Genomic DNA, 22693 nt, shown 5'->3' with positions numbered 1-22693 from the left:
TGTCTTATTACAGATGGCAAAACTGAAACTGAGAAATTGCCCTTTAGTCCAGGTCATGCTGCTGCTGCTTCTTTTAGATTTTATTTATTTATTTTTAGAGAGGGAAAGGGAGGGAAACAGAGGGAGAGGAACATCGATTGGCTGCCTACCACATGCCCCAGCCAGGGACCTGGCCCACAAAACCCAGGCATGTGCTCTGACTGGGAATTGAACTGGTGACCTTTTGGTTTGCAGACCTGTACTCAGTCCACTGATCCTCACCTGCCAGGGTTTTTTAGCATGTTTTTTAAGGCTAACTGCCTCAGTTTCCTCATTTGTGTAACAGGATTAATTAAAATATCTCATGGGGTTACTGTGAGGATTAAATAAGAATTCATGTGATATACACATTTAGCATAACAGCTGCACATATTAGGCCAGGTATTACTGAATAAATAATAACTTTAAGACTCTTTCCTTTCTGGTTGAGTCTTTTCTGCTCTTTCTTTCTTGGGCTTTAGCCAGTATTTGGCCCTAGACTTTCACATGGTTATTTTTGAAGGATTCCTGATTATATAGGGTATTAAGGTATGGATGTACTTCAGTGGTGTTATTACTGCTGCCCTCCCTCCCATTACTTCATGGCAAGCTCAAATATGTTTCTTTAAAGAAAACCTTCTGTTTTAAAAAATATATCACCCAATTGTACAGAACTGGCTTGGTTAGAAAATGTTTCAAACTATTCTGTATTAAATAGTGAATTACTGGGTCAAGCAGTTATAGTCTCATTGATATTAATATGTTTCATTTGTATGGGATAATTTGAAAATGTTTTGGGTTTTCTAATTTTTTGTTTGAAGGAAAATTTTCAATTGCAATGTACTTGTATTTTTTATGAATAATTGAAACTTTTGGGATGTCTGTTAGTGATAGTTTAGAGTTAATTGCAGGTTACTGCATGTGAGTTTTTCTAATAGTACAAATAACATACATATCCTCCTCTTAATTCTTATTGAAATCAGAGTTTGTTTTTGTTTTTATTGTGAAATATACATAAGGAAGACATTATTTTAACCATTTTTAAGTGTACATACAGTTCATTGTCATTAAGTACATTCACATTGTTTTGCAGTCATCACCACCATCCATCTCCAGAACTTTTCAATCCCAGATTCATATTCTGTACTATCAGACACCAGAGTTGTACTAAACATTTTCTTATGAGGCACTACTGTGACAACAGTTGATTTTTAATTTTTAAGATGACAATTGATTTTTAATTTTTAAGATGACTGAGTTAAGATTTATTGCACTGCTACTTGTTATAGTTGAAAAGTACAAATTGTATGTATTGTTAAAATATATTTGTAGTACATATCTTTGTGAAGGTTCCCAGATATCTTATTTCATATAATATTTAAAAGAAAGTTTCAGTAGTAGCAAAATATTATGGATTCCTCTTTGGAGATGATTGTAAATAATTTATACATTAGGAGTTCTAAGTTCTCTCTTAAAAAATCTATTTATTTATATTTAGAGGGAGAGGAAGGGAGGCAGAAAGAGAGGGAGAGAAATACCGATATGAGAGAGAAGTATCCATTGATTGCCTCTCACATGTGTCCTGACTGGGGACCGAATCTGCAACCCAGGCATGTACCCTTGACCGAGACTAAAACCAACAAACCTTTCTATGGGATGATGCAAAACCAACTGAGCCACACTGGTCAGGGCTTCAGTTCTCTTTTGGAAAACTTACATCAGGTTTGGTTTACAGCCAGTTTTCTGTCATCTATGAGAACTACTTTATGCATACTTTAAAAAAATATTTTATTGATTATGCTATTACCATTGTCCCATTTCCCCCCTTACTCCCTTCCACCCTGTACACCTCCCACCCACATTCCCCCCCTTTAGTTCATGTCTATGTGTCATACGTTCTTTAGCTTCTACATAACCCATACTATTCTTATCCTCCCCAGTCTATTTTTTACCTACCATCCATGCTACTTATTCTCTGTACCTTTTCCCCCTCTCTCCTCCTCCCACTCCCCTGTTGCTAACCCTCCATGTGATCTCCATTTCTGTGGTTCTGCTCCTGTTCTAGTTGATTGCTTAGTTTGTTTTTGTTTTTGGTTTTTTGTTTTAGGTGTGGTTGTTAATAATTGTGAGTTTGCTGTCATTTTACTGTACATGTTTTTAATCTTCTTTTTCTTAGCTAAGTCACTTTAACATTTCATATAATAAGGGCTTGGTGATGATGAACTCTTTTAACTTGACCTTATCTGAGAAGCACTTTATCTGCCCTTCCATTCTAAATGAAAGCTTTGCTGGATAGAGCAATCTGGGATGTAGGTCCTTGCCTTTCATGACTTGGATTACTTCTTCCCAGCCCCTTCTTGCCTGCAAGGTTTCTTTTGAGAAATCAGCTGACAATCTGATGGGAACTCCTTTGTAGGTAACTGTCTCCTTATCTCTTGCTGCTTCTAGGATTCTCTCCTTCATTTTTATCTTGGCTAATGTAATTATGATGTGCTTTGGTGTGTTCCTCCTTGGGTCCAACTTGTTTGGGGCTCTCTGAGCTTCCTGGATTTCCTGGAAGTCTATTTCCTTTGCCGGATTGGGGAATTTCTCCTTTATTATTTGTTCAGATAACTTATCCACTTGTTGCTCTTCCTCTTCCCCTTCTGGTACCCCTATAATTCGGATGTTGGAATGTTTAAAGATGTCCTGGAGGTTCCTAAGCCTCTCCTCATTTTGTTGAATTCTTATTTCTCCATTCTTTTCTGTGTGGTTTCTTTCTTCCTTCTGGTCCACTCTATTGATTTGAGTCCCAGTTTCCTCCCCATCACTAGTGGCTCCCTGTGCATTTTCCTTCATTTCACTTAGCGTAGCCTTCATTTGTTCATCTAATTTGTGACCAAATTCAGCCAGTTCTGTGAGCATCCTGGTCATCAGTGCTTTGAACTGTGCATCTGATAGGTTGGCTATCTCTTGGTCACTTAAAAGTACTGGCTCTGGAGCTTTCATTTGTACTTCCATTTGAGCCATTTTTTTTGGGGGGGGGGTCTGGTCACACCTGTTACATAGTGAGGGGTGGAGCCCTAAGTGTTCTCCAGGGCAGGGCAACCCAGTTGCTGTGTTGTGACGTTGTATGTGGGGGCGAGCTCCAAGAGGAAACAGTGGCACTTGCTCCTTTCTCTGTCAGATTTCAGTCCCTTCTTCCACTTCCCCCAAGCTAACTGGGCCTTTGCAGTGCTGATTCCTGTATGGGTGGGCTTGTTTATGTTCTAGGACCCTGTGGGTCTCTCCAATGCACTCTCCTGTGAGGCTGAGAGTCTCTCCCTGTGCCTCAACCCCCATAGGTGTCTTCAATCAGTGTCCCGAGGTTCTATTTCCCGGTGCTAGGACCCTGGGTTGCGGGGTCTGTTTCACTGCCCAATTTCGCCTGCTTTATCTGCTTGCAAATATGGTCTGGACAGCCAGGCACCTTGCTTGCAGTGCCTCGCTTCACAGTTGCTGCCTCACTGGGTCTGCCAGCCGCCTGGCCTGCTGAGGTCTTGTGCTCAGGATGCCTTATGCTCCTGGGATGTGTTATTCGCCGGGTGCCACTGCTTTTTGTGCTGCCATCTCTCTCAGCCCGACTGCTGGACTCCACCCCTCCTACCGGTCTGGATGAATGTGTATATTTTAACTCCTTGGTTGTCTGACTTCCATACAGTTCAATTTTCTGTGAGATCTGGTTGTTATCTTATTTCTAAATTGTTGCTGACCTTATTTTGGTTGTGTGAGGAGGCACAGTGTGTCTACCTACACCTCCATCTTGGCTGGAAGTCTCCATACTTTTTTTATTGTGGAAAATAAACACTACCTAAAATTTACCATGTTATCCATTTTAAATGTACAGTACAGTAGTGTTAACTATATGCACATTTTTTAAAATCCTCACCCGAGGACGTGTTTTCATTGGTTTTAGAGAGAGAGGAAGGGCAGTGGGGAGAGAGAGACATTAATGTGAGAGAGAAACATTGATTGGTTGTCTCCCAAATGCGCCTCAATGTGGGATTGAACCCGCTACCTAGGCATGTGCCCTGACTGGGAATTGGACTGGCATCCTTTTGGTGCAAGGAACAATGCTCTAACCAAGTGAGCCATTCAGCCAGGACTGCATATTTTTGTATAACACAATTCTAGAACTTTTTCATGTTATAAAACCAAAACTCTACACCTGTTTAACCACAACTCTTTTGCTCTCATTGTATCCTTGGCGAACCACCATTTACTTTCTAAGAGTGCCATAAAAAATAAGCAGCAGAACGCTGGATGGTGTGGTTCAGTTGCTTGGGTATCATCCTGCAAAGCAAAAGGTCACGGGTTTGATTCCATCAGGGCATATGCCTAGATTTTGGTTTGGTTCCACGTTGGGACGCATACGAAAGACAACCAGTCGATGTTTCTCTTTCGCATTGATGTTTCTTTCCCTCTCTTTGTCCCTTTCCTTGCCTCTCTGTAAAATCTATAAGCATGTGTTTGGGTGAGGATGAAGAAAAAATAAACATTTGGTTATTTAAAAAAAAAGGGGAGCAGCAGAAATTTGAAGCTTCATGAATGCCATAGCTGTGAGTTGGAATGTGGCTTTTGTATTGTTTTTGGCAGTACTGGAGAGACATAGAGTTCATTGACCTCTCATGCAACACTTTTTGGAGTGCCTTCTATATGCCAGGTACTGGGCAGAGGTGACAGAGAGGAGTCATTTTCCACTTGAAAGAGTTATGTGATAATCAGAATGATGTTCAGAATTCTTTTCTTTCCAGGACAATGAAATGTTGCAGTTGAGAATATTGAAGATACAGTTAAGAGTAGTTTAAAGTTTAATAAGAAGGTTGAAATAGTAACTGATGATGAAAAATATTCATTTCTTGAATGTTGTAAAAATTTTAAAACCCTATGTGAGTCATCCCAGGAGGAACCCCATTCCCCTCCCCCCAGCTTTTAATACAGTAAATACTTTCAAAGATTTTATTTATTTTTAGAGAGAGGGGAGTGGAGGGAGAAAGAGAGGGAGAGAAACATCGATCTGTTGCCTTCCTTACGTGGCCCAATTTTTAAGACTTAGGTACTGATAAAATATTGTGTTCATCTTAATTATCATGAATTGTACACACATTTACCATTTTGCAGCAGTATTATTGAGACTCATGTATCATTGAAGGCATCCTCACAGGCTTCTTCCTCCACCTCTCAATGCCTCCCTATGGTCTTTAGTTCATTAACTTGTGAAACATTTTACCCTCAAGGCCACTTGAGAGCAGGTTTAGGCTTGGAGAAAGTGTTTTCAGGGTCTTTAGCAAAGGCTGGTTACACATTAAGAATATGTCATTTGTATTTGGGCTTCAGAAGATGAATTTATTCCCTAACCTCTTTTTAGCTCTGTCTGTCTTTTTCCTGTTCTATGCTTTTATACCATTTTATTATGTGCCTCCTTCTTTGTTGATTTGGAGCTTACCTGCTTTTCCACATCCAGGTCAAATTTATAGCTGGGGTATGTGGGAGCTGTGTGGGAGGAGTAGGGAGAGTGTCTGAGGTTCCAATGAGAAGAGCAGCATGTGGAAAAAGGCATGGAGTCAAGGGAACAAGACGATTCCGCAAATAATTTGGTATGTTCAGAATTTAATGTCTTTGTGGGAAAGTGTTAGGAGATGAGACCAGGGTGTTAGGCAACATTTATATTATGAAAGATACTTTCTTATACCAGTGCATTTTAAAATCTTGTAAGATTCATCTGGGCTAAAACTCTTTTGGCCCTACCCACAGAGATTCAGAGTCCAGGTTGCACTGAAGGTGGGGTGGATGACTATGGCTGGATTTATGGGTGTGGATAAGGTGAATGCAGGTTTTGAAGGCCTTGATGTGTGGCTTGAGCATCAGTAATTTTAAGATTCTTCATCAGGAAAGTGAATTTTCCAGAATGCATTGGAATGAGGAGAAATTTGAGGTAGTAAGGTAAGCTAAGAGGCTGTTATAGTAATATGAATTCAGCCTTATTCCAGAAATTACTTGAATTGGTGAGACTTCAGACTTTGGACAGTAGCAGTAGGAAAAGAAAGAATTTGGAAATGGAAACAAAACTCCTGACACATGGGATAAAGAGTATGAAAAATGAGGAGCTATAAAGTAAGTTGTGTTAAATTATAGAATATGCAAAGTGATATTTGCGTGAACAAAATTAAAGTTTGCTTTACTTTAGGAAAGAAGTAAATTTTATACATGATTTCCTTTTTGTACTTCTTGAAATCTTGTTCTCAAATTCTGATTTGTTACAGTTTTACTGTTTTGTTGAATGGTTTTACTATTCTACTTTTATATACTACTACAGACCCTTTTGGAATTACATGTGAAATAAATGATGCACATCTTTATTTGGCATATTTTAATAATGAAAGTGTTGGGAATGAACCCAAGTTTCTATTTCTGTTTTCGTTTTTCTTCATACTTTGTTTTTGTTTTAGATTTTTACCATTGATTGACATATAATTGACATACAGTAAACTGCACACATTTATGTTTCTGATGTATGAATACACCTGTGAAACCATAACTGCAGTCTTGATTATAAACATTTCCATTACTCCCTCAGATATTCTCCTGCTACTTTGTAATCCTTCCCTTCTGTCTTTTTATTTCCCAGTCCAGTTTATTGTACAACCATTGATCGTCTATCATGTAGCTTAGTTTGCATTTTCTAAAATTTATCCAGTGGAGCCATACATTGTGCCTCCTGTTGAGTCTTGCTTTTATTCAGCATATTTTTTTTTGATATTTATCCATTGTGTCAGCATTTTAATCCTTTTTCTTGCTGATTGGGATCACATTGTACTGATATACCACAATTTATTTATATTTGTTGATGGACCTTCATTTTCAATTTTTGGCCTTTATGTGATGTCCTGCTGGTGTGGCTCAGTTGAAGCATTGTCCTATAAGCCTGGTTGTGGGTTTGTTTCCCAGTCAGGGCATATAAACTAGGTTGTGGGTTCAGTTCCCAGTTGGGGCACTTGATAGAGGCAACCGATTGATCTTACTTACATCGATGTTTCTCACCCTCTCCTTCTTTCTAAAATTAATAAGCATGTCCTCAGGTGAGGATAAAGAAAAAAGCTGTGGTGAACATTTGTGTCTATGCCTTTATATGGACATAGCTTTCATTGCTTTTGGGTAAATAGGTGTGGGATGGCTGGATCATATAATAGATGTACCTTAATTTTTTTTCCACAAGTGCCAAATGTTTCCTAGAGTGGCTGCACCATTTTTCCCCTGCTAGATATGTTTAAAAATGTCATTTCCTTCATATCCCTGCCAACACTTGGCATGGCCTTTATTTAAAAAAAAAATTTGGTGTTCTAATAGATGTGTGGTCATATCTCATGTTTTAAATTTGCATTTTCTAATAAGTAATGCTGCTGAGCATGTTTTCATGTGCTTATTTGCTATCTTTAGATTTTCTTTGGGGCATAATTCTTGTTTAAAATTTTCAACAATTATAACAAATTGGGTTGCTTGCTTATTATTGAGCTTTGAGAATTCTTCTCCATATTCTGGGTACAAGTCCTTTATCAGTTGCGTGATTTACAAGCCATTCTATAGTTTGTCTTTTCATTTTCTTGATAATCTTTTGAAGAACAGAAGTTCTTATCTTGATGAAGTCCAGTTTACCAAAATTTTCTCTTGTGCATGTGCGTTTAGTATTGATTTTAAGCTATCTGTGCCCAACCCAATCTCACAAAGATAGTGTTAGGTTTTCTTCTGGATGTTTATAGTTTTAACTTTTACTTTTTCCATTTTGAGCTAATGTTTGTGCCTGAAACAGAACAATTACCTTTGTGGACCAAAGATCATTTTTTAAAAAACAGGTGTCCAATTTTCCAGAACTTTTTATTTTACAGAAGTTTTTATAAAGAATATTATCCTTTCTTTATTGAATTGGTTTTTTATCTTGGTTGAAAATTGTGTTCTGTTTATGGACTTGACTCTTTTCTGTTGATCTTTTTGTCTTGATGCCACACTGTTTTGATTATTATAGCTTTAATGACTCTTGATGCCAGGTGGTATGTCTTTCAGATTTGTCCTTTATCAAACTTTTTTTATTTATTTTTATTTTATAATTCTAGGTCTTTTGTATCTCTCCATGAATTTTAGGATTGACTCATCAGTTTTTACCAAAAAGTGTTTAGTTTGATTAGGATTGTGTTAAATCTATAAATAAATTTGGAGAGAATAGAAATGTTAACAATATAATGTCTTTGGTTCTTGCGCTTGATATATTTCTATATTCATTTAAGTTGTCTGTAGTTTCTTTCAGCAACATTTTGTAATTTTCAATGTATAGGTCTTGCACATCTTTTGTTAGATTTATCCCTAAGAATTTAATATTTTTGATGCTGTTATTACTGGTGTCTATTTTTTTATTTATTTTTTTACTTTATTATAATTACAACTTACATAAATCATGGTCATAATTGTGAATTCCAGAATTAGATTGGGATTTAAATTGTAGCTTTGTGATTTTTTTGTGTGACACAGATTGGGCAAAAATCACTCAGTCTCTGAACTTGTTTTCATCAGTAAAATGAAGAATGGTTAGAGGCAGTGTTTCTTGACTTTGGCACTATAGATGCCAGTCTTGGCTGCTCAGCCTGACAATGAAAAAGTCTTCAAACATAGTGAGATGTCCATGGGCATTGGGTGTGGCTGGTGAGGGGCATAGAAATCACTTCTAACTGGTTGAGAAGGCTGTGAGGGTTAATTTGATATCTGTGAAGTGTTTAGACTAGTAGTCCATATCAAGCATTAATTGAAGGACACTGTATCATACATTCTTCAAGTTGTTTACTTTAAATAAGAATAAGCTTAGAAAGGATAGCCTTTGGAAAGAAATTATTTAATTATGTCTTAGAGTCCAGGGAAAGTTTGATAAAGAAATAATTCAGTTTGGGGGCTTTATTACAGTTTGGCAAGGTATGTCTAATTACATCTCTGCATGGCAATCAGAAAGAAGTAAGGAAATGAAGGATTATTAAGAAATTGGACTGTAGTGTTCATATCTTTATGGTGCTCCCATATATAATTCAGCAATTATGTTCAAAGAAATCATTCCAAGGAAGCAAGATATTTGAATTGTGTTCTATTAGAGCAGGTGATTTAAAAATCTATTCATGTAATCCACCATATCAATAAGCTAAAGAAGAAAAATCATATGAGCATATCAATAAATAAAGATGATGGGGCCTGGAAGACATGATGGTACCAAGAAAAGGAGACCAGAGGAAGAGAAAAGGAAAGAACTATCAGGTTATACATGGCAGCTAATTGGATTATTTGTGATTACATTTATGAAAGACCCTCCCCAGCCTGGAGGTATTAGGGGAAACATATTTGAGGTGGTTGAGGTTCAAAAAACATGTGGAAGTAGAAACCATCAAAATCTGAGTTATTGTTATGAATGTAATTCCTAGTGATACCCACAGCCTGAAGGCGGGACATGGGAAAGCTTGTGTAATACATAGGAAGTTTTTCATATATTAAGATTCTACTTTTGTTGTACATTTATTTTCACTCTTACTCCACACAAGTTCTTCCAATTGCACTTTAAAAAATTGTATTTTATTGTTTATGCTATTACAGTTCTCCCAGATTTCACCCCTTAGTCCTCCTCTACCAGCCTCCGCCACCACCACCACCTCCTCTGGCAATCTCCACACCATTGTCCATGTTATTGGTCCTGCATATATGTTCTCGCTACTCTATTTTCTATGCTGTACTTTCCATCTCCATGATTATTCTGTAACTACCAGTTTGTATTTCTTAATCACTTCACCTTTTTCACCCATCCCCTTGGACCCCCTTTTCATTGGGCAACCATCAAAACATTCTCTGTATCTTATGATTCTGTTCCTGTTCTGCTTGTTTATTTTATTTTTTTGATTCAATTTTTAAAAAGTATGCCAATGACTTTTTATATCATCAGAATATATCCAGGCTTAGTTATATGCTTTCAGTGTTTTATATTTCTTGATGCTGGATAATTCTCTGCCATTTTGATTAACTTTTTAAAAAAGATTTTATTTATTTTTAGAGAGGGGAAGGGAGGGAGAAAGAGAGGGAGAGAAACATCAATGTATGGTTGCCTCTCTTGCGCCCCTTAATGGGGAACTGGCCGTAACCCAGGCATGTGCCCTGACTGGGAATCAAACCGGTGACCCTTTGGTTCACAGGCCTGCACTCAATCCACTGAGCCACACCAGCCAGGGCTGATTCAGTTGTTGACAGATACGTATTTATTGCCATTTTATTGTTCATATTTTTAATCTTATTCTTTTTAAAGAAGATCCTTTAACATTTCATGTAATACTGGTTTAGTTGTCATGAGCTCCTTTTGCTTTTTCTTATTTGGAAAGCTCTTTTTCTGTCATTTGGTTCTAAATGATAGCTTTGCTGGGTAGAGTAATCTTGGTTGTAGGTCCTTGCTTTTCAGGACTTTGAATATGAATATTTCTTGCCAGTCCCTTCTAGCTTGCAAAGTTTCTTTTGAGAAATCAGCTGACAACTCTTATGGGGGATCCCTTAGGTAATAAACTGCCTTTCTCTTGTTGCTAAGATTCTCTTTTTGTATTTAACCTTTGGCCTTTTAATTATGATGTGTCTTTGAGTAGGCCTCTTTGGGTCCATCTTGTTTGGGGCTCTCTGTGCTTATTGGACTTGTATGTCTATTTCTTTCACCAAGTCAGCGAAGTTTTCTGTCATTACTTTTTCAAATAGGTTTCTAATTTCTTGCTCTTTCTCTTCTGCTTCTGGCACCCCTAGGATGCGAATGTTGTTATGTTTGAAGTTGTTCCAGAGGCTCCTTACACTATCTTAATTTGGGGGGATTCTTTCCTCTTTTCACTGTTCTGATTGGTTGTTTTTTGCTTTCTTATGTTCCAAATCGCTGATATAATTCTCAGTTCCATCCATTCTACTGTTGATTCCCTATAAATTGTTCTTTATTTCATTTAGTGTATCCTTCATTTTGACTGGATCTTTTTTATGTTGTTGAAGTTCTCACTAAGTTCCTTGAGCATCCTATAACCAGTGTTTTGAACTCTTCATCTGATAGGTTGCTTATCTCCATTTTCTTTAGTTCTTTTTCTACTGTTTTGTTCTGTTCTTTATGTATCAGGTAGAGCTACTACATCTGTCAGGCCTGATAGAGTGGCTTAATGTAGTAGGTGTCCTGTAGGGTCCAGTGGCACAGCCTCTCCAGTTATTTAAGTTAGATACTGAAGGTCCACCCACTGTGTGGGCTTTGTATACCCTCCCCTTGCAGTTGAGCCTTCATTGCTGTTGGCACGTCCAAGGTCAGCCACACTGCCTAAGTTCTGTCTGGGGTCACACAGTATTAGCTACAAAGTGATCTGCAGATGGTTGTGCTGGGATTGTTCTGGGTTTGGAAATCAGCTGACAAGTTTTATGGGGGATCCCTTGTAGGTAACAAACTGCCTTTCTCTTGCCCAGGAGAGGCCAAGCTGTGAACTGAGTGCTGCTAGTGCCAGGCCTGGGGTACTTAAGTGAGAGATACAGGGCTCACTGAGGTCAGGTGCTTCTTGTTTTGAGAGAAATTAGGAAAATCTGAAGCATGGGCCAAGACAAGGCATTTGTATGGAAAGACCACAAGAAACAGCTTGGGTTATCCTGGAAGTTGGGAGGAGTAGGGCATCAGAATGGGACATGGCCTCAGGGAATCACCAGGGTGGGCCAAACAGTGTGAGGTAAGTTGACGGAGACTCATATATGGTGCCTGCCTGCTGGCCATGTGGGAGGAGGGCTCAGAAAAAGAACAGTGGTCTCTGCCTGCCTTTCTGTCTGGGAGAAAGCTGACCCCAAGCTCTTGCCCTGATGCTGGATAATTCAGTTCCTTCCCATATGTCTCTGATGCCTTTCAATCTCCTGCCCTGGTGCTGGGTTCAGAGGGAGTGAGTCCAAGTAAGTCTGTGTGTGTGCCCTTTAAGAAGTATTGCCTGGGATTCCAGAAGTTTCTGTTTTCCTCAACCTCAATCTCCATTGAGTTTTACAGCCAGAAGTTATGGAGACTTACCTTGTCACTGCAACCCTGGGCTGCTGGGCCTGGTGTGAGGCTACAGCCCCTTGCTCCTGAGATACCCCTGCTGATTTTTATCCACCACATGTGGGTGTGAGACCAGCCTGTTCTGCATCTCTGCCCCTACTACCAGTCTTGATGTGGTTTCTTCTTTAATTCTGTACTTGTAAAACTTCCATTCAGCTCAGTTTCTGACAGTTCTGAGTGATGGTTGTTCCATAGTTTAGTTTTAATTTTGATTGCCTGTGTGAGAAGGCAGCCGTGTTTACCTACGCCACCATCTTGACCGGGAGTGTCTCCAGTTGCACTCTTAAGTCCATCTTTTCTATTGCCTCTGGGATAGGGAATGTGTTCATTGACTGTTATCTTTCTTTTATTTTTAATGCCTTTCTTTTCTCTAGCTCCTTTCTCATATCCATAACCAGGTTTAATTAAATTGCTGCCATTTACAAAAAATCTCACTCTATTTTTACTTTGTATAAGCAGTGGTTAAAAGAGTGAATTCTAGGGTCAGACTGCCTGGTTTTGAATGTAGTTCCATTATTTGCTAGCTATGTGTTCTTCAGCAAATTTTTGGCACTTCTGTGCCCACATTTCCATACCTGTAAAAAGGGAATCATACTATTCTTACTTTATGGGTTATTGTAAAGATTAAATGTGTTAGTATTTGTAAAGCTTTTAGAACAGCTCCTGGGAGATAGTAAGTGCTTTATGTGGTTGTTATATAAAAAATAATTAGTTGGTCAAACTTATAGTTTGACCAATTAATAGCTTAACTTATAACTTAACTTATAGCTTAACTTATAGTTTATTAACTCTGAAGGTCAAAAAACCCTCTTAATTACTAAATTTAATGAATTTTTAAGTTCTTAGCTAATTTGACCTTCCAGCAACACTTGACACAGTAGACCACAAGGTTCTTTTTGGAATTCTTTATTTCCTGGGTATCTTTTTTCTGGTTCTTTCCATAACTTTCTAATATTTTCTACACAGTTTTCTGTATAATTTCTTTCTGTTTCTGTCTTTGGTTCTCTTTCCATCTCATAATATAAAAAGACCCTTCATAATTAAGAAAAAAAGAAATTGGACTGCTATGTACTTTCTCCTGTGTTACATATTTCTTATGTGGTTTTATTGCTTTATGTCAAAGGTTTTTGATTTCCTGAATATGAGTTAGAAAAGTCATGTGTTTCAAAGTACAGACTTCACTTTGCTTGGGAGCTGTGTTGTTTCTTTGCTGTTCATCATTCATTATCTTTTGAATAGAACACCCTAATTTCATTTTTCTGAATCCTGCAGTATTGAGAATGCTAGGGGAAGTGCCAGTAGAGGGATGCAGGGTATCCTCTGTGCTTCCTTAGTCCAGAGGCAGATACCTGACAATCTAAATGTGACATTTCCTTCCTGGAATTTGAATCCTGTGCCAAGTGACTGAAGAACTGCCCTCCAGGAACAGGGGCCAAATGAGGCTTGGAGGTTGTCCAGGATGCTTACTTCCTAACCTTTTTATCCCTAGATATTTAGCCTTCCCTTTAGTTCTGTGAGCTCCCCTGTAACTTTCTAACTTTTCTCCTCCTTTTTTTCCCCGAATGAAGTTGGTTATAACACATTAATGTTTAACCTTTCTCCCAAGTAGCTTAGGCTAAGGGCTCAGAATTGTTTTAAAAACTGATATGTATGGACTTTTTATACATATTATTTTATCTGGGTTTCCATTATATTTCTTTGCTTTTCTTTCTAGTGAAGGGCTATTTTGGGAGTATAAATCTGGTCTAAAAATATCATTTTATGTGACTGAAATAAACCTGAAGATCCCCAAAAGTTGTCTGAAATCTTTTTACTAAAAGATAAAATTACACTTACTAGTTTTTGTTGGCGAACAGGACTTCCATGACTAATTAATGCAAGAATGGAGTGGAGGAGCAAGTTTGAATATGTCTCTGTTGAAAATTCTTTGTAAAATAGGAATACAAAGACACTTTCTTAAAATCATTAAGAAAAAATGAGTCTTGACATGATAGCTGTGATCATGGTAAATGTTATAAATGTTACCATTCCCATTAAAATCAGGAACAAGATATGGTTGACTGTTCTTCATTGTTGTGTAGTGTTATTCTAGAAATGTTAGTGCAGTCTGACAAGAAAACTAAAACAGAACTTATACAAATTAGAAGGAAGCAAAGGTATTATTTTCAGATGATAGACTACTTGCAAAATCCAAGACTATTTTGAAAATTATTATAATCAAGTAGAGTTTAAAAGAGTGAACTGTTCCAAACAAAAAAATTGAAAAATTTCAGCAATAACCTATTGGATATGTAATTTAAAAAATCCTACCCTGGCTGGCGTAGCTCAGTGGATTGAGCGCGGGCTGTGAACCAAAGTGTCGCAGGTTCGATTCCCAGTCAGGGTACATGCCTGGGTTGCAGGCCATGACCCCCGGCAACTGCACATTGATGTTTCTCTCTCTCTCTCTCTCCCTCCCTTCCCTCTCTAAAAATAAATAAATAAAATCTTTAAAAAAATCCTATATACAGTAGGATCCAAAAATAATAATTCTTTTTTGTGATTGAGGACATTTAAGCAGATAAGTTGGACAATTTACTTAATTAGAACATGAGTGGTTGGTTAATGTCAGTCCCTGAGACTCTTAGGTGAGACAGATCACTTTAAAAATCTTGTAACAATTTATTCAAAGATAAAATTTCAAGTCATTTACTTTTGCCTCATAATAATATTAGATTAGTACTTTGTTTATCTTAAGTAAAAACTTATTTTCATGTTTTGGTTATAGTAATTAGATTTAAAGGGTTTTTTTTTAATTATGAGAAATTTCAAAGTTAGAGGTTGAGCTGATAGCATAATAAATTTCAAGTACCTGTCACTTAATTCAGTGATTAAAATTAGCTCAATTTTTTGTGTCTGTTTCCCTTTTTTGTGAATATATTTAAGAGCAGATATATTATTTCATCCTTATTTACCGTCGCAGCCCAGGCTGCTATAACAAAATAATGATAACTGGGTGTCTTAAACAATAGAAATACACTTCTTTCTTCAGAGTTCTGGAGGCTTGAAGTCCAAGATCGGGGTGCCAAATTGGTTGGGCTCTGGTGAAGGCCCTCTTCCTAGCTTGCAGATGGCCTACTTCATGCTGAGTCTACCTTGGAAAGTGAGATAGTTAAGTTCTTTGATCTCTCTTCTTGAAAGGGTAGTAATACCATCATAAGGCTGCCCATGACCTCCTCCAAACCAGATTACTTACCAAAGGCCCCATCTCCAAATACCATCACAGTGGGGATTAGGGCTTCAATGTGGGGGCACACAATCAGTCTGTAGCAATCAATCACTGTGTATATTTTCTTATACCACAATGCATTATGTCTAATAAAATTAACAAATTTTTTTGTCATCTAAAACCCAGTGTATATGTACATTTCTTCAGTTACTTTTTATTGCTGATTTGTTAGAATTGGGATCCAAAAACAAGTCCATGTGTTACATTTGTTTATTTTGCTTTTTAAATTTGGTTTTAAAAACCAGTGGAATGGGACAATGAACCTGAATGAATTGTGTGTTAAAAAAAAGGAGTAAGGAGTAGGGACTGCTGTAGAGTAACATTTAAAATGCGAAATAAATGATACATGGAATTTTTTTATTTTGTAAAAAGATGGCAATACTCTAAGCTCTATAATCCCAATATTTGGGAGAACTGGCACAATAAATATTTGATTATAAAAAAAATTTTGAAGTTAATTAAATAAAACTATATTTCTCACAAATTATGATGGTATTTTAGTTTTAAAACAGTTCCAATACACTAATGAAAAACTTTTTAACCATTTTTTAAAGGATTTTAGTTATTTGTTTATTGAGACATGGGGAAGGCAGAGAGAGAGGGAGAGAAACATCAGTGTGCAAGAGAGACATCGATCGGTTGCCCCTTGCACACTCCCAGCGGGGGACCTGGCTGCAACCCAGGCATATACCCTGACTGGGTATTATTGAACTAGTGACCTTTTGGTTCACAGGCTGGTGCTCAGTTCACTGAGCCACACCATCCGGGGTCACTAATGTAAATTTTTATGTGAGGATATTGTTAAAAGTCAAGATAGCATTAACATGCTGTAGCTTTAAAAACTTCTCCAAGGCTGAATTTATCAAAGTAGTTTAGTAAAATTTTCATAAAGAGCATTACTAAGATATTTTCCACTCCGTTTTATGTGAACTGTAGTAAATATTAGATATGAAATAATATTCAAATATGAATTTAACCAGTAGGTGGCAACAAATCAGTATCTGAATTTATTTTTAAGAACATTTCAGGAAAAATAGTATAAGTCATAAACAGGGTACATTTGATTTCTTCCAAAAATAAACATTTTGTGTTTATGTCCTTTATATATTCGTCTTAACCTGAAAAATTGATACAATTTTTATTTTTATATGATTATTATAGTTCATTTTAAAGCTGTGATGGAGTTTTTACAGTATTTTTATTGTGTTTTTTACTTTACCATTTATTCTCCTATAGCCTCCTCCACCCGCTCCCCCATGGTCATCACACTATTGTCCCTTTTAATGAGTTTTTTCCTTTCTCTTTTGTTTCTTTCTTTCTTTCTTTTTTTTTTTTTTTTTTGCTGTATCCTTGCACTCCCTTCAACACCCACTCCTCCCCCCCCCCACCCCCTGGGGCTGTCAGCCTACTCTGTATCTGTGAGTCTGTCTTTATTTTGCTTGTTTGTTCAGTTCATTAGATTTCACATGAGTGAAATCATATGGTATTTGTCTTTCTCTGATTGGCTTATTTCACTTAGTATAATGTTCTCCAGGTCCATCCATGCTGTCTCCTGTCTCAAATGTTAAAATGTTTTTTTCTCTTTTCCTGCCCTCCCTTCCTCCCTTCCTCCCTTTTCTCCTTCCTTTCTCTCTCTCTCCATCTCTCTCTCTCTCTCCCTGTCTCTCTGTCTCTCTCTGTCTCTCTCTCTTACACTTGAGTACTAATTTCACAGTGTAAATGTACCATAGCTGTTTTTTCCATTCATCTTCTGATGGACACTTGGGCTGCTTCCAAATCTTGGCTATTACAAATAACACTGCAGTGAACACAGGGGTGTATATATTCTTTCTAATTAGTGTTTCAGATTTCTTTGGATAAATTCCCAGAAGTGGAATTGCTGGGTCATAAGGCAGTTCCATTTTAATTTTTTGAGGTAACTCCATAGAGCTTTCCACAGTGGCTGCACCAATCTGCATTTCCACCAGCAGTGCATGAAGGTTCCTCTTTCTCCACATCTTCACCAACACTTGTTTGTTGATTTATTGATGATAACCATTCTGACTGGTGTGTGGTGGTATCTGATCGTGATTTTAATTTGCATTTCTGTGATAGTGATGTTGAGCATCTTTTCATATGTCTATTGGCAGCTGTATGTCCTCTTTGGAGAAGTGTCTGTTCAGGCCCTTTGCCCATTTTTTAATTGGATTGTTTTTTTTTGGTGTTGAGTTTTAAAAGTTCTTTATAAATTTTGGATATTAACTCCTTATCAGATGTACCATTGAATATGTTCTCCCATTCAGTGCGTTGTCTTTTTATTTTGTTGATGACTTCCTTTGCTGTGCAAAAACTTTTTAGTTTGATGCAGTTCCATTTGTTTACTTTTTCTTTCGTATTTTTAGTCTGAGGAGATACATCAGAAAAAATGTTGCTACAAGAAATGTCCAAGATTTTACTTCCTATTTTTTCTTCTAGGCTTTCTGTGATTTTGAGTGTAACATTTAAGTCTTTAATACATTTTGAGTTTATTCTTGCGGCATGAGAAGGTGGCCTAATTTCATTTTTCTGCACATATCTATCCAATTTTCCCAACACTGTTTATTGAATAAACTATCTTTAGTCTGTTGTATATTTTCGCCTCCTTTGTCAAATATTAATTGACTATAAAGGCATGGGTTTATTTTGGGGCTCTCTATTTTGTTTCATTAATCTGTGTTTCTGCTTTTATGCCAGTACCATGCTGTTTTGATTACCAAGGCCTTATAGATATTTTGATATTAGATAGTGTGATTCCTCCAATTTTGTTCTTCTTTCTCAAGATTGCTGTTGCTATTCAAGGTCTTTTTGTGGTTCCATATAAATTTTTGGAATATTTGTTCTAGTTCTGTGAAATATGCCGTTGGTATCTTGATAGAAATTGTATTGAATCTGTAGATTGCTTTGGGTAGTATGGCCATTTTAATAATGTTAATTCTTCCTACCCATGAACACACTGTATGTGCTTCCACTTGTTTATATCCTCTTCAGTTTCTTTCTTCAGTGTCTTAGAATTTTCCGAGTATAGGTCTTTTACATTCTTGATTAAATTTATTCCTGCGTATTTTATTCTTTTTGAAGCAGTTGTGAATGGGATTGTTTTCTTAACCACCCTTTCTGATTGTTCATTATTGGCATATAAAAATACACCTGATTTCTGGATATCAGTTTTGTGTCCTACTACTTTACTAAATTCATTGATCAGTTTTAGTAGTTTTTTTGGTGGACTTTTTAGGGTTCTCTCTATACAGTATCATGTCATCTGCAAATAATGACAGTTTTATTTCTCTAGTCTGGAAGGCTTTTTTTTTTTAATTGTATTTTTTGGGAAGCTCTTTATCTCTCCTTCGCTTTTAAATGACAGCCTTGCTAGGTAAAGTAGCCTTTGTTGTAGGTCCTTACTCTTCATCACTTTTAATATTTAATTCTAATCCCTTTGTCTTAAAATGTTTCTGTTGAGAAATCAGATGACAGACTGATTTCTGATAAAGGAGTTCCCTTATAGGTAACTAAGTGCCTTTCTCCTGCAGCTTTTATGAATCTCTCCTTGTCTTTAAGCTTTGCCATTTTCATTATGATGTGTCTTGGAGTGGGACTCTTTGGGTCCATCTCCTTTGGGACTCTCTGTGCTTCCTGGACTTTTGTGTCTTTTTCCTTCACAATTAGGGAAATTTTTGGTCATTATTTCATCAAATAGGTTCTCAATCTCTTGCTCTCTATTTTCCTTCTGTTACCCCATTATGCAGATTTTGTTGTGCTTCATATTGTCCCAAAGGTCCCTTAAAATATCCTATTTTTAAAATTCTTTTCTCTTTTTGCTGTTCTGATGGGTATTTTTTTTTTCTGCTTTTTCTTCCAAATTTCTAATTTGATCCTCTACTTCATCTAACCTACTGTTTATTCCTTCTAGTGTATTATTTCACATATTGTAGTCATTATTTTTGACATGTCCTTTTTAATGGTTTCTATGTCCTTTTTCATATTGTTGAGCATCATTATTATTATTATTACTTTGAACTTTATATCTGATGGATTGCTTGCCTTCATTTCGTTTAGCTTTTCTTCTGGAGAATTCTCTTGTTCTTTCATTTGGGGTTTGTTTCTTTGTCTCCCCATTTTGGCTGCCTTTTTGTGTTTATTTCTATGTATTAGGTAAATCTGCAAAGACTCTATTGCAGGCCTGTGTCAGACACTGCCTGTGATTGTCCCTGGACAACCTGTTTGGAGCTATCAGTGATCCACAGCTTGTGGCTCCCTCTGCTGGGCCTGGGTGTGTGTGGATATGGCCTACTTATGTACCTAGGCTGGCAATTACCAAGCACTGCTCCCAGGGGGCAGGTCAGCAATAGTCTCGAAGAACCCAGAGATCCATCTGCTCTTGGAGGCTGTCAGGTTTAATTACTGAAAGAGCTTCTAGCTGTACTCCTTAGCAGAGCTGAAGCTCCACAGGGTGGGATGAGAGGGTTAGCTCGACCAAAGGAGCTATTCCTTCCCTTCACGCTGGTGCCTTGGTGAGGGGAGTGCTCTTCCTGAGAAAGATAGCTTCTGTAGTATGGGGAAGTGACCGCGCACAGGGATCCTGGCAGCTGACCTTCAGCTCTCTTCCCGAAACACAATCACAGACTCTTTTCATGTGGTTATAGTCTGTTCTTCCATCTCTCCACTGGAGCCCCGGGTGAGTGGCTGTACACAAAATTCTATGCTTTGGCCCTTTAAGTGGTGGCTGCATCTCTAGCTGTCTCTGGTGGACAGAAACCCCACTGCTTTTCACAGCTGGGATGTTAAGTGGGCACCTTTAGAAGTTCTGGTGCTCTAGGTTAGGGAGCCTAGCTTGGGGGTTAGACCCCACACTTCTTAGTGGTAATGCCACCCCCCACCCCTTCCTACCCCCCTCACTGAAATAGCCCTCTGGAACTTCAGCTGCCTATGGGAACCCAGTCAGTGCTCTCGTGCCTCTGCACTTTTGCCAGTCTTGATGTGGCTTCTTCTGTAAGTCCTTGGTTATAACCCTTCTCTCCAGCTAGTGTTCAGTTGGCTATTCAGGATCATTTTTGTTAATTTAGTTGTAATTCCATCTGGCCCTAGAAGGAGGTTAGTGCAGTTTACACCTAATCCGCTGCCATTTGGATCTCTGTTTTGATAGTTGGATGATTAATTTGTAGTTGTAGTTAAAAGCCAAGTGATTTGTTGTAGACAAATAATCATTATTTGGGGCATTATTTTTGCCTTGCTTTAGTATAAGTTTAATAATCTTCTGGTTTATAAGTAATATTATTTATCTAAATAAAAATAAGCTTACACTTAAAAAAAATCCCAGAAACTTTGTAGCACTGTGTGATAGAAAAAATTGGGAAAAACCAGTGTTTATCAGTGGGTATTGTATTCATAGGTTGTAATGTTATAAATGCATTAGAGTCATTGGTCATATCAAGTAGACAACATTGCACCAGAAGGTTTGATGAATGATAAAAACATAATACTGTTTGTGAAAGTTTTCCTGTACCACATATTGTTGATACATGTGTATGTCTTCTCTTTCCTGTTTTCCCTCCCTCCTGCCTTCCCTCCTTTTCTCCTTCCTCCCTCCTCTCAGTGTTCAGTTTTCCCTAGAGTTAGGTTATTTCCTATAACCCAACTCCCTGGTACAGAATCTTATCTAAGTCTGCCTCAGTCCTTGAGGACTTCATCTTAAAATGCCAACTCTTTTTTTCCCCTCTTATTAGAACTACTTTATTTAGTCCATATTAATGCATGAGATTTTATTTTCTTTAGCTTTTTAGATCTATTTGTATTTTTAAAAGATATTTCTTGTAAGGTGAGTGAATAAATTAGATGACTAATAGGCAGCATGACATGAAAATCTTTACATATTGTGGGCATTGTGGAAGACAACAATTTTTTGTAGGGGGTGGTTGAAACTGGGGAGTAGCCCATCCTGTAAATTTGTATTATGTGAACTTATATCTGAGCCTGGGATTCTAAATTGTTTCTGCTTTTGTTATTGTTGTTAATACATTTGGTTAGTTGGTTGCAGATGAATATAAAGCCCCCTCCTCTCCCACTCCCCAATTCTGCTGTCCTGCCCTTATCCATTTTGTATGATGTTGGGGTTTATGACTGGAATGAGCCAAGAGAGAGTCATTTGTAAGTCTCCTTTGGAAGTCTGATAATCGGTGTTTCTGGTGTCTTCTAGAAGAAGCTCTTGTAAATTTGAGACTTGTTTAGATGAGCTCATCCAAATTCTGTACTTCTGTCCTTTTCATTCATTCATAAGTATTGGGTACCTACTATAGATGTGCATTGCTAGGGACTGGGAATGTGATGATGAACAAGCCATTGTGGGCCTCACTCTCCATCATCTTGTAATCTAGTTGGGGAGTTGGGTGTGTAACAGACAATTAAGCATCTTAAAGTGGATGCAAAGTGATTGCAGAAGAATCGAGTGCTATAGGAAAACCTTATCCAAACTTGGCAGGATGAAGGTCAGGGAATGTTTCTTGGAGGTTAAGATGTTGGGGAGAGGTGCAAAATCAGGACATTATGGCAATGGTTGACAAAATTTTTCTGTAAGGAACCTATAATATTTCAGGCTTTCTAGGCCACATGATCCCTTTCTCAACTGTTACAACCCTGCCGTTGTGGAGCAAAAGCAGCCATGGATAGTAAAGAAATGAACAAGTGTGATGGTGTTTCAGTCAGACTTTGTGGACACCAAACTTCAAATTTTTAATGTCATAAAATATTATTCTTTTGATTTTTTTCTCCCAACTATGTAAAAATGTAAACATTTTTGCCATAACTGTTTTGGCTCAGGCGGTTAGGTGTTGTCCTGCAAAGCAGACCAACAGTTCAGTTCTTGGTCAGGGCACATATCTGGTGGTTTGCTGGTTCAGCCCCTAGTGGGTACTCATATGGAAGGCAGCCAGTTAATGTTTGTCTCACATTGATGTTTCTCTCCCTGTCTTTCTCCTTCCTTTCCCCTCTCACTAAAAAAAAAAAATTTATTAAACATCTCTAGTCCACACTGTAACAGAAACAGATGGTAGGAGGTGCATGCATTATGCTTTCAGTAAGACATAAATTTGTAGGTAGGGCTGGAAATTATAGTATTTATGTACCTCTAGCTGTTTTTTTTTTTTTGAAACATTCCAGTAATTCTGGAAGTTGAAGGGAAGGATGTTGGGGATTATGAGGGTGATTGACTTGTGGTGTACACGCAGAGGGCCTTGCATGGTGTAACAGTATTAGGTTGACCAAAAAGTCTGTAGTTTTCT

General features: G+C 37.6%; 1 protein-coding gene across 7 annotated transcripts in view; it reads left to right on the top strand.

The window, feature by feature from the left end:
• SRPK2 (SRSF protein kinase 2) overlaps positions 1-22693 on the top strand; it is a 243460-nt gene that overhangs the window by 22321 nt on the left and 198446 nt on the right. The gene's annotated exons all lie outside the window — the stretch shown is intronic.

Source organism: Phyllostomus hastatus, unplaced genomic scaffold (genome assembly GCF_019186645.2).
Source record: "Phyllostomus hastatus isolate PE091 unplaced genomic scaffold, TTU_PhHast_1.1 phas_scaffold_78, whole genome shotgun sequence".
Classification (NCBI taxonomy): Eukaryota; Metazoa; Chordata; class Mammalia; order Chiroptera; family Phyllostomidae; genus Phyllostomus; species Phyllostomus hastatus.
This window is presented reverse-complemented; position numbering and strand designations above follow the sequence as displayed.